Raw genomic sequence first — 13,735 nt, 5'->3', positions numbered from 1 at the left:
GCTCTGCTCTCTTTCTCTAGGTTACACAATATAGACCAATCTATCATTTGTCAGTTATTTCACCCCAGAAGGCCATACTTACTGCTTTCTGGTCTATTGCTCACCTCCCAAATCCAGCCCCTCATTACATCCAAATGTTTACAATTATGCACATCTTAAGCCCATTTTGGGTCAAGAGGTCTAATTTCTTATTAGGTCCACACTTCAATGATATCAAAGATTAACATCTCCAGAAGCATCCAGCTGTACCCTGCCATTAATTTACTAAAAAAGTGCATGCAAGAGAAAGGAAATTTAAGGAAACTAATATATATGATAGACCCCACAGTTCCTGAGCTCTCCTATTGGAGAGTTATTTGTGTACATCTTGGAAATGCTGCCAATAATAAGCAATTTTAGAAGGTAAGGAAGAATACGGAAACTTAGTAGTTATTGAGGAAGGGTTAAAATCAATTTAGAATTTTAATTCCATGAGTTTCATTATATATTTTATAAACTTAGGGTGTGAGATGTGTAGGAAAAACATATATTCAATGGTGTAAAGAGAAAACAATGCATTAATACAGGAACTGTGAATAACTTATTTCTAATATTTTTTATTAAAGTAGACAGGACAGAGAATTTTTATTTCATAGATAATTTCCTCGTATTTTAGAGAACTTAAAATTGAATTAGAACGGTTGACACTGTGCGAGACTCACCTTGAAGACTATTCAAAGCTTCACTTGTTACGTAATGAAAGGACAACTTCATATGATTTGAGCAGAGCTAGTCATTTAAATCCTTCCCTACTGTTCAACTTGGCTAGTCTCCATTGATATTAACCATTGACATTAATGTGTGATGGACAAAACTGAACCACAGACAGAACTAAAGACTGAGCCTGTCAAAGGATGCTCCTGAAAACTGGACATTTATGTCAGAAATGTGCTGAGAATTTTGTTCAATTGTACCACAAATGTTACTTTTACCTTATAAGGGGAGTAAAGCACAAAGTCAGAGTCTCCAGAAAAGTGAGACAGAGCTGGGTAAGGATAGAAAACTCTCACAATCAAGGGAAGGGAGCTTTTCCTCTCCAGTGAAATCCTTACTCAGGCTGGATGAAGTCACACACAGGTGATAGTTCCAATAAGGAGCTATGGGAATCTGAGGAGTATATGCCTTGCCATGTCCTTATTTATGTAATGTTCTCAGTAAATTTACTTATCATTTTGTACAGAAGAAAATGTGCTTGTTATCTTTTGGGTACCACTTCGTTGCCTCATTTTGAAAAATACTAATTGTTTCAGTAAGGCAGGCAGCATAAGCATTTATGTTCTGCTATCAAAAATTGAATTTAATATTTGTTTAATTCATTTTTATGCCTTAAATGCACATGTTCATGTTTTCTACATGTGAATATTGTGTGGCAGAAAAAGATCTGCAAACTGAATGGCTCTGGGAGATTATGAAATTTTAATGCTCTAAAATTAAGATTGGGTACATTTAGTTAAGATTGGGTGCATTTAGTTAAGTACTTTCATGAAATTACTTTTTAAAAATTAAGGTAAGTGAGATTGTTATTAACATATAAAAATAACAAAGGGGTCATAATTTTAACAAATGCTCTGTTAAATTGTGAAAACTATGCTATTATATCAGTCAACATAGCTAGTTAAATAACATGAAATATACTACATCACTAAAATTTTTTTAAACTATTTTAAGAATGATAGAATGACTTTGTAAATTTTAAATAGGAAATACAGGTGTACTTAAACGCTTATTTAATAGCCTTTTGGTAAATTTTAAAAGCCTGTCATATGAAAAGAGTATCACATAAAAACTAAAAGCATATACATTGTAATTGGACTCATTTCTGTGAATACTAGTGACAAAATCAAGCAGCTTTGTTAATTTTAGCAAACGACTTTAGTCAATAAAATGGCAATAATATTAACATATATTCAGAACATTGTCATAAAGAGAAGATAAATCAATACAAGTAAGATGTTTAACATGGAGACTAAAATAATAACATAGTTATTAAGACTAGTAAAACTAAAACTAAAAACTAATTATACAACTACCATAATTATTAGTATCATTTTTGTAAAAATCGCTAACATGTTTGTAGTTTACTGTATGCCAGTCATTGTTTTTGTGGTTTTCATATATTAATTCATTGTGTTACTATTACCTTTACTTTTCTTATCATAATATTCTGAAATTTATGGTATATTAGCAGTTTTGAAAGTTACCATAAATACAAGAAGGAAATTCTTAAAATCCCAGAGAAATAGCAGAGTCAGTAAATAATTTTCCTAATTTTGTGAAAATAACATTTACAAAACTATGTTAAACTCTATCCTATTTTTAAAGATAATGCATCATATCATTCTAAAAAGAAGTTAATCTAAATAACATTCATATTTTAGTCTATTAAATTCATTTTCCCAGTTATCTTAAGTTTTACAGCACTTTAAAAAATAAAATTTTATGAAAGATGCTGAATGTTTAGTCTCCAAAGCTATAAAATTTAGCTTCACTACCAACTTATGTGACATGTGCCATTTAGTCTTTTATTTTTATACATATTATATTTCCCCAGATGTTTTGCAATTTGCCTCTTTTCTTGAAATCAACATCATGTTTTTCTATAATAAAGATGTTTATTATCATTTTAGAAAACTTGAAATAAAGTCATAATAATGAACATTAAAATTACCCAATATATCAATCCACAACCCAGGGTTAACACTGTCAATGTGGTAGCATTATTCCTTCCAATCTTTTTTTCTATGCATCTTTACCTATATTTATATGTTTTTATGTATTATATTTGCTCTACATTACAGTAATAGGACTTTTTCACGTAGAATATTTGCTACAGATGAATTAAGAAATCCTATCCATATTTCCCAGATATCAATATAGTATGGCAGAAAAAAACCCTGCAAACTGAATGACAATGGGAAAAATGATATAGCTTGTCTATCTTTACTTTTAAATCATACTACTAATAAAATTAAGTTGATAATATCTACCATGTAAAGGTGAAGGGCTCAGTTTCTGAAGGCAGACTGCCTGGGTTTGAATCCTGGGTCTCCCATTTACCAATGTGTGACTTTGGACAAGTTACTCATAAGCCTCATTTCAAATGGGTAGAAGCATTTCAAAAATTTGTCAGATTGATGCGACAGTAAGTGAAATGATGTACGTGAAAATGGTTGGCATATTTCCTGGCATAGAGTTAAGTGTTCCATAAATGTTTTCTACTATTTTTATTACTATCATTTACAATCTAAACAGAATCAGGCTTTTTTTTTTTCTTTCTCTTTACATCACACAGAGGCAGACTTCATGTAACACTGACACTTGGTCTAATTTACATTAACCAACTCATGCAATTCCTTACTGACCAGACCAAGGGAGTGCCTTACCTACTGTACTATGCAGACTTCTATTGGGAAGCTTTACAATGCCTGCTGCTCTACTGGGAAGCTTTACAATGCCTGCTGCCCTGCTGCACCCCTCTTTTTAGAACTCTACAGAATAGCTCCAGATGGTCCCTGTATATTTTCGACAACCTTGGTCAACGTTACAGGTTTGGGAGCCTCCTTGCCTGTTTTAGATCAACTTTCAATCCATTCTGAGCCTCTATTAGTAGGCCTGTCTTCCTCCTTTCCTAGTAGATCTTCAGACTCAATGATGTTTCAAGTAACCCAGCTTAGTTCTCCTCCCTGCACCTGAAAGAGGCTAAAATGTACTCCAAACATGGATATACAAAATGCCTTTCATCTATTCACCATTGTCAGTGTATTAGTGAAAGTCCAATTTTTCATTAATATAATAAATCTGACATAAACACGGTCAATAAAAGTCTATTTCAAAACAGATTCCTTGAAGTGAAATAAATGTAAACCTCTTGCTATATACGGTAAAATTGAGTTAAAAAAAAATCTGTTGTGATACTGTATAGCCACACATCAGCAGCACATGATAAAATCTCAGTGTTCTCTCAGAGACAAGGAAAGAACTGCTTTTTTTTCATATGTCATTATGATGGGAAACATCACATCTCATTGTGCCTCACTTTAGCTTATTTTTTCTCTTCACAGAAGTAAAAATACATACACTTATATTTAAAATAATGATGAGAAAAATAATCACCTATTTATTAGTCTTACTATGAAGAATTAATATCAGCATTTGGGTGTATAACTTTCTGGAATTATTTGCACATATAGTTTTTGTTTGTTTTCCTTTTTCATAATATTGCTATGGTATTACAAACATTATTAAATGACATGAATTTTATTTCTATTAACAATTTGATTCTTTTTCCATGTCAGTGTTCTTTAATTGGATTAAAGGTAACAAAAATATAGCATTTCATGCATTTCATTCATTTTTATAATAAATTTTTATTGTCCTTGTTAAGCATTTAGGGGGTTTTCAACTTACTGTTTAGACGTCACCATGATGGTCATTCTTAAAGCAATTTTGTTTATGCTCCAATGTACCCTAAGAAAAAAATTTTAAATACAATTGAAAAATTTAATAGACATTCATATTTATAAGGAAATACAAATTGCTCTCAGAAAAAACAAATAATTGCACCAATTTAATCTCCCAACACAATCTGAGCATTCAATTTTCATGTCTACTACAACAGCAGCATAATGACTCATTTTTATAGGTTCTAGTTTTGGGTTAAATTAAGTGCTTTATGCTGGTTGGGTATTTTTCCATTTAATTAGTGGGGTAGAACTTTAAAAAAATTTAATAACAATCTAATCTCTTCAGTTTATTCTCTGTTGCTACAATTTGTTGGCTGTTGTTCTTCTACTTTCGTTCATTCCACCCTCTGTTGGGATAACAGACTTTTAATTGATTTGCTTACAGTCTTTAGATATTAAAAACATTAATCTGGACTTCCCTGGTGGCACAGTGGTTAAGAATCCGCCTGCCAATGCAGGCGACAAGGGTTCGAGCCCTGGTCCGGGAAGATTCCCCATGCCATGGAGCAAATAAGCCCGTGCACCACAACTACTGAGCCTGTGCTCTAAAGCCCACGAGCCACAACTAATGAGCCCACGTGCCACAACTACTGAAGCTTCGCAGGCCTAGAGCCTGTGCTCCGCAAAAAGAGAAGCCACCGTGATGAGAAGCCCACACACCACAACGAAGAGTAGCCCCCACTCGCCACAACTAGAGAAAGCCCGGGCACAGCAACAGAGACCTAATGCAGCCAAAAATAAATTTTTAAAAAATTAATCTTTCTTCTATTACTTTGTTACATATATTCACAACTTATAATTTTCTATTTAATTGTTTTTGTAATTGACACATACTTTTAAAAAACTGAGGTAGCCAAATCTAGTTTTAAATATGTATATGCATGGATGGATAAAAATATATAATTATATATTTACATATATGCATATACACACATAATTATATGTAATTTATAAAGATATATATTTATGACATTGTCTGTATTTTAATTACATCTTTTCTAACCCCCAAATACCCAGCATCAAATATTTGTTTATTGTTAACACTTTAGATTCACCACCCTTTTTTACCATTTCTGATATCACAATAGGATCTATGCCTACTTTCTGAAAGCTATCACTTAAAAAAAATACAACAACTTCCCTGAAAGTCTGTTAATGTTAAGTTCTCTGCTCTTGTTTATTTAATAATATTTTTATTTTTCCCTCAGGTTTGATCTATGGTTAGTTGTGTGTACAGTTCTAAGCTGAGAATTATTTTCTTCCAGCATTCTTTCTAGGAAGTTGTCTAGCTTCAATTTTTGTTGTTGAAAATTCTGTTGTCATTTAATTGCTATTTCTTAGGAAATCTGAATGAATGTTACATTTTCAAATCTCTTCTTTATACTTCATTCTTCATAACTTTACCTGAATGTGTTTAGATTTATTCAACAAATGTTTATTGAGTGTCTGCTAAGTGCCAGTCACTCACTCGTCTAGGACTGTAGGATGCAACAGTTTTGGAATCATGCTGCCTCAATCTGGGGAAAGACATCATGTCCTTCATCAATTCTGGAAAAATCTCAGTTGGTATCCCTTAAGTAGGATTCCCTCTTTCACACTCCATGGCTTCCTAGCCTTTTGCTAGATATGTGTTAGACATTCTCATTCTGCATACACATCTCTCAAACTCTCTTTCAGATTCTCCCTTGCCTTGCCTCTCTGTGGTAATCCTTAAGTACGCCTTTTTGCTGCTATGAATTTTCTCTCAGGCTGAACCTGAAATATTCTTTTATAACGTTAACTTTAGACATCTCTTCTTTTTTTTAATACCATTATTTAGAGCTATAAATTTCCATCAGAGAACTGCTTTAGTTATATCATGTAAATTTTGCTATAACTTTTTCATTTTCATTCATCTTTAAATATTTTCAAATTTCCATTTTAATTTCTTATTTGATCCACTGGCATTTAAGAGTATGTTGTTTAATTTCCATATATTTATAAGTTTCCTCCTGATAAAGACTTCTAATTTTGTAGAGGTTGGGGAATATACTTCGTATGATTTCAATGCTTCTGATTTTATTGAGGCTTTTTTTATGGCCTCACATACGATTTATCATGGAGAATGTTCCCTGTGCACTTGAAAAGAATATGTACTCTGCTTTTGCTGAGTGGAGTGTTCTGTAGATGTCTGTTTGGTTTAGTTGGTTTATTAGTGTTGTTATAGCCTCCTGTTTCCCTGTTAATCTGCCTAGTTGTTCCATCCTTATTAAAAGAGGAATATTAAAAACTCAAAACTATAATTGTTGAATTATCTATTTTTCCTTCGATTCTGTCAGTTTCATCCTAATGCATTTTGGGACTTTGTTGAATAACACATATATTTAATTTTTGTGTATATTCCTGATCAATTGACTCGACATTGTATACTGTCACTCTTTATCTCTAGTAACATTTTTTTGTTTTAAAGTTTATTTTTTCTGATACTAATAAAGCCACTTGAGCTCTCATGATTGCTCTTCACATATCTTTTTCTAGTATTTTGTTTTCAATATGTTTTTATATATGAATCTAAAGTGTCTCCCTCTAAACAGCATATAGTTGGATCTCGATTTTCTTTATAAAATCTCACAATCTTTGACTTTCAATTGTTTTATACAATCCATTCACATTTAATGTTATTATTGATATGGTTGGATTTATAGCTACCATTTTTATTTTTGTTTCTATATGGCTCATGTCTTTTTGTAGCTCTGTTCCTTTTATACTGTGTCCCTTTTTCTTAAACATATTCTAGTACAGTATTTAGTGATGTGTAATTCTATTGTTTAGTTTTTTTTAGTGGTTGTTCTATGGCTTAAAAATGGCTATTAACATCATCAAAATCTGCTTCACATTTGTACTGACTTGAATGCAGTGAAATAGGGAAACTCCGTTTCTATACAGCTCCACTCCCTCCCGCCTCTTGTGTGCTAATACTCTCATAAGTATCAGATCTATATATGTCACAAACCCACCAACATATTGTTATAATTAACACTCATATAATCTTATGCCTTTTACAGAAGCTAAGAGGAAAGCTAAATATATATATGTGTGTGTGTGTGTGTGTGTGTGTATGTAGAAAGACAGAGAGAATTTATAGTTGTTTATTAACCTTCTTCTTATCCATTTCTGTTTCTCTTCATTCTTCATGTGGACTCCAGTTACTGTCTAATTTCTTCAATACAGTTTTCTTATTTTGGTAATAATTGCATTTATTTTTATTTTTGGTAAATCTGTTTTTTTTTTTCTTCCAATTCTCCAAACACACCTTTATAAATAATGGACAGTATAAATGTTTGGAAGAGCAAATGGCAGAATTGGAGCCATTAAGCCATTTTTAGCGACACAGCTGTTTTGGGGGGTGGTTACAGAAAACACTGAAATTATCTACAATATTTTTAAGTCAATTCTCTCCTCATATCTTCCATGAAATACATTTTTTTTGCTAAATGAGGAAAAGTGCTGTGAAGGGTGTGGGGTGGGGGTAGTGAGGGCTGCTCTGACCATTCCAGGTCACAAAGAAACAGACCTGCAGTCTCTGGCAGAGCACGCATTTATTTCCAGAGTCAGCTTCAAGTAACAACATCCCTGCTTGATGTTGTTGTTGTTTATTTGGTTGTTTATTTATTTTTTTAGTGACTTGGTTAAACTGTCTCTGTGAAGTCTAATTCCCTTGCTTTGTGCTGCCTTTGATGTCCCAGTTCAGATAATTTATTTTTCCTGTTGTCATCTTTTAAACTGGCTACTTAGGGTGTCACCACTGGGTTGGCGTATGCCTCTTATTGGTCACAGGTTGTGCTTAAGCCCCTTTAGCCAGTTAGATTTTTCCTCTTTGTTGGTTATTTGTGTGACTTAGAAGCTGCTACAGGGAGTTTATATTTTTGCTTCATATTCAGACAATGACAGTTGCTTGGAGGTTTGCTCTTTGATCACTCCTGAGAAGGTGAATCCTTGAACATGTACAGTCCTACGGACTGTCAAGGATGTGTGCAATTTGATTTTTTTCTGGCTTCGTAATTGTTGCCCCTGAGTAAGAGAAGTTCATGCTTCAGCCAGTTTTCATTAGACGTTGTGCTTAAGGTCCTTGTGCCTGCGAGGCTTCTTCCCTGCATCGACGGATCTGTGTGTCGGCTGGGAAATGCTTTTGAACTAACTCATGCCCTACTCTGTTTGCTGCTCAGCGGGTTAGCCAATGCTGTGTGGCTTTCCCCAGCCCTCAGGGATCAGAGGCTCCTTGGATCCCAGTATTATTTTTCTTGGCCAACTTGGTTCTCTCTGATGAATTTCTAGCTGCTTTGTTTTTTCACTTGTTGCCACTGGCATCATGAACCTATCAGGATCCTCATACTTGTTCTCCACCAGGCCCTCGTTTCTTTTTGACAATGTCTTTGGGCATAACGTTCTTCATGCTCTGTTCCAAACAAAATCCCCTCTGGCGGAGCAGTGGATATCTTTGTACTCCTAACTGTTGTACTCCTAGCTTGCCTCTTCCCCTGGAAAGAAACTGCACCAAAACAAAGGAGCTGGGAGTGTGGGCAGCAGCTCACTTCTCCTGAGAGACACCCGTGCTTAATGAGCAGGCACTCTCGGAGTGGGGGAGGGTAGACCATCATCTCCTTAGCTTGCCCTTCTCAGCGTCAAATCTCCTCCCTGTAAGTGAGCTGAGGTAGGATCCATGGTCACCAGGATTCTTGGCCTTTGGTGCTTGGAAATGGAGCTTCTTCTCTGCTAATATGGGCTGAGTGGGAAAGGGAGCCTCCATCTTTTAGCCCAGTCCACCCAGGATAGATTTTCTGTAACAAGGGGCTGGAGTGGAGGGGTGGCATTCGATGGGGTTAAGAAGTGCGAGCAGTCTGTCACTCCAAGGGTAAAACTCTAGTCTTAGACTGGAAACTAGAGGAAGAGAGTCCCCTTCTTCTTGGCCATTGCCACCCAGACTCTCCTCCAGTAGAGAACCTGGAGGAGAGGCTGGATGACATGGGGAAGTAGAGAGGAAGCAGGTTGCAACTGACTGGCTGTACTTACCAAGATGTAGCAGATTTTTTTAAATGAATGTTTCTCCATATGCTACATGCCCTTATGTCAATTTCCTGAAAGTTAAATCATTGTAATAAAAATATATTTTTTAACTAGCTAAATAGTTGTTTTGCTGGGGAGAAAGTCTACCAGGCTTCTTACTCTATCGTTCCAGAAATCCTGCCTCAGTATCTGTCTTTTAATGTAAATATTCCACCTTGACGACACCACATCCTTGCTGGAGAATATATTTCTCGACAAGCCTATGTGAGTGATTTTAAATTCTGAAACATCAAAAATAAGATACTCACACTTTCTTGGAATCTCCTTTTTTATTAGGTCTGCGTTCCAGTTTACCTTTGAAATGACTTCTCAAGGTTCCCATCTTTATGTGGGATTCTCAACACTAATTTGCCCCAGTTGGTATGAACTCAGTACCTACTTTCCCATGCTGTACAGCAACAAATACCATATTCGTTGATTTCTGGGAGATCACTCTATTCCAAATAAAGCATCAAAGCTTCAGACAACTTTCATTTTCAGTCTCCTCTTTTCCATTACTTTCCTGAAATTCCAAGTATTGATTTAAAAAGGATGTTTATTGTAATACGTCCATCATTTTATGTTTTGTTGTCTGAGGATTTTCTTATTATCCAATGCTTTATTCAAATTATATAATCCTCCATTAATCAGCATAACAAAGCAGTTATATAGTTAAAATATATAGTGTGTGGTAAGTCATTATATGATTATATTATACTCGAAAATGTGAAAAAATATATTTACCCAGTTATTCTCTTTTCAATAATTAATGATTAAGTCAGTGATTAGTTTTTGGTATTTTATTTTAGTAAAGTAGTAAAACTAAAAAATCTGTAATATTTACTTAATTCATAAGTGTATTAGAGTAATTATAAGTCTCCATTTTATATTTTAAACAGCATAAACATACATTTTACGGTTTATAAGTTTCATGAAAAAAAAAATACAATTTTAATTTTCTTTTACCAAAATTCTTTTACCCATATATCAGAGTCGCAAAAAACTCAATTTCTCCATGTATAAGTACATACGCAATTCTGGTTTTAAATTAAGTTTACCTTTTAGTACACCCTCAATGAGGTGTACACCCTCAAGTTTACCTTTTAATACACCCGCCCATACATACCCACTTCCTCTTCATTTCCTCTTCCTATTAGAAAAGATCCGTATTCCGGGGCCTTAGGCATTATTTTATGGTATTCAGAAAAGGTCAGCTGGGCCCTGGTTGGCTCTCTACTGTCTTCACTGTTGATGTCTGTGATGTTGTACTGGGATAGAGAGACTGGGAGGGGCTGAGATGGGCAGTCTGTTCTCCAGCTGCTTCAGGCTCACTGCTGACGCTTTCACGCTGAGACTCAGCCCACACCTTTATGTGGCTTGGGCTCTCAATACCAGCGAATTAGCTATGTCTTCAACCACTTTACACTGTTATCACCCCCTCGGAAAGCAAAACAGACACCTGTCCATTCTCAGTCCCTTCCAAACTGCAGTCTAGTGTGCAGGAACATATGGATTCGCCCCCAGGGCCCACAGGAGAAAGAAAGAAACTCAACAGGGGTGTAAAAAGCAGTTATTTCAAGTCCTTTCTCAGCCTCAGCTTAGACCTTCTTAACACACCATTCCACTCAAGGCTGGCTTCATGGGTGTACCACCTGTGCAGTTGCCCGGGGTCCCAGGCTCAGAAGAGCCTCTCACTTGGTCTAGTGTTCTGTTGTCTCCATCTTGAAATCCTTTATGATTTTTGAATAAGGAGCCTTACATTTTTATTTTGAACTGGGCCTCACAAATTATGTAGCTGGTGCTGAGTCTACTTGCAGCTGGACTATGTCGTTGAAAGTCCTCAGGAAAGCCATCTTCTTCTAGAGAGCAAGATAAAAAGTAATGACTACCCTCATGTTTTTAGTCCCCTAATTTTTTCCCAGGAGTTCTTTTACCATGAATGTGGAAAATGTTCCAATCTGGTTCGAAATTATCTTTTATATCTTCAGCCTCTTCTATTCTCCTCTGTAAATGCTTTCAGGCCTCCCAGTTCTTGAAAGGATTTGTTTAATCTCTGTCACTGGGGAACTGTTCTTAACATTTGGTGGCATTTACAACTTCTGGCTGTAATCATCCTGTTTGCACCCCTGCCCCAATGCCCACTCACCCACACACACATACACATTCAAACACGCTTGAATACACACAGTGAAATCCACTGACTCACAAAAAAACTTTTAAAAAAACCTAGAAAAGTGTTAGTTTTATCACTATTATGTTCTCTTTTTAAAAAATTGAAATAATATGTCTTCTTTTGATCTCCTACATTAAATGCCATCAGAATTGTTAAATTGAGAATATGCTTTTTAAAAAAAATCAATTCAAGCTCTGAGAACTTGATTGATGAGTAAAGTCTCCTAGTGTTACTCTCCTAGGGGAGAAATCTTAATCTACCTTATAATGCTAGAATGTCACTGATCTTCTATATTGAAAGCTGCCACATCTTTCTAAAGCATAGAATGATCCCAATGATTTGACAATATTTTCCCTTTTTGTCAGACCCTGTACTGTTTTGAAGATGAGATGTCAGGGAGACTGTGCTGCAGAAATTTCTCCATGCCTGCTCCTCTAACCCTACACAGGCCACTCTCTAGTTTATACTGTGCTTGGGGAGATCTCCCTTATATCAGTACCTGTTTTAATTTTCTATTGCTGCTGTAAGAAATTATTATAAAATGTATGGCTTAAAACAACACAAATTTATTACCATACAGGTCTGGAGGTCAGATGTCCAAAATGTGTCTTATTTGGCTAAAACCAAGGTGTCCTCAAATCTGCATTCATTTTTAGAGGCTCTAGGAGAGAATCCATTTTCTTACCTTTTCCAGCTTCTAGAGGCTGCCCAGAATCTATGAATCATGCTCCCCTCCCATCTTGAAAGCCAGCAATGGCTGGTCAAGTCTCTCTCTCATTGCATTACTTTGATACTGATTCTCCTACTTCCCTGGTCCATCTTTTGAGAACTCTTGTGATCACATTGTATTCAATCAGATAATCCAAGGTAATCCTCCTATTTTAAGGCCAGTTGGTTTACAACCTTAATTTCATTTTCAGCTTTAATCCCCTCATGCCATGTAACGTAACATATTCACAGGTTCTAGGAATTGAGGTGGAATCCTTTGAGGAGGGCATTACTCTGCCTACCATAGTACTTTCATTTTTCACATAATTTCCTGAAGCTAAACATTAGGATTGAATTAAAATTGGGGAATGGATAAGTCCTAGTTTTCATACCACCTAGGTGAGGGTCCTATTAAAAAATCAGTACCTTTTTTTTTTTTTCTTATTGGCCGTGCCCTGCGGCATGTGGGATCTTAGTTCCCCAACCAGGGATTGAACCCATGCCCCCTGCAATGGAAGCGTGGAGTATTAACCACTGGACCACCAGGGAAGTCCCCAAAAATCAGTACTTTTACGATAAAGGGTGGGCAGCCAAGTGGTACAACATATCACCTTTAGATATTTACGTTAACACTCATGTATGTTTCAGAACTACAGTATTCAGGAATTCAAATTTTTCTAGTCTTGATTAATATTTCAAGAATAATATTTCAAGAATTGATATTTTTATACTAGAGAATGTCAATTTTAGTTGATGATACTTTGCTTTAATTATAGTCATCTATAGTCGGATGAAATTTTTATAAATTACCTTTTTCAGAGTGGAAAGCCAAATGTAAATATTAGAAAAGAAAATGTGAAAAAAAGGTGACATAGAAAGTTAACACTGGATGCATTTAGATGGGAAAATGGTGGTGAGTCATATATATAACACATTCTTTTTTCTCAAATATTTATATCCTTAGATTATGTGACACAGAAAGAAAAATGAATGATCATGTTGTTTCTACTTCTTGCCTCAGGAAATCTCATTAAATCCCCATATATACCCAATTTTTACTAAAGGCAATAATTCTACAAATCTTTGAAACAATCTCAGGCAAAATTAATTAAAATCAAGAACTCCTTCCCTATCTCCTTAAGTGATTATTTGTGTTCTAATAAATGTCTGATAAATGCTTTAGGCAGGCTTTAGAGATAACTGTTTGTGTGTGTGTGTGTGTATTTCAGATAGGCATATTCAGGAGATGATTTGAAAATTTTTTGTCATT

Source organism: Balaenoptera ricei, chromosome 3, assembly GCF_028023285.1.
Source record: "Balaenoptera ricei isolate mBalRic1 chromosome 3, mBalRic1.hap2, whole genome shotgun sequence".
Classification (NCBI taxonomy): Eukaryota; Metazoa; Chordata; class Mammalia; order Artiodactyla; family Balaenopteridae; genus Balaenoptera; species Balaenoptera ricei.
Note: the sequence above shows the minus strand (reverse complement) of the source record.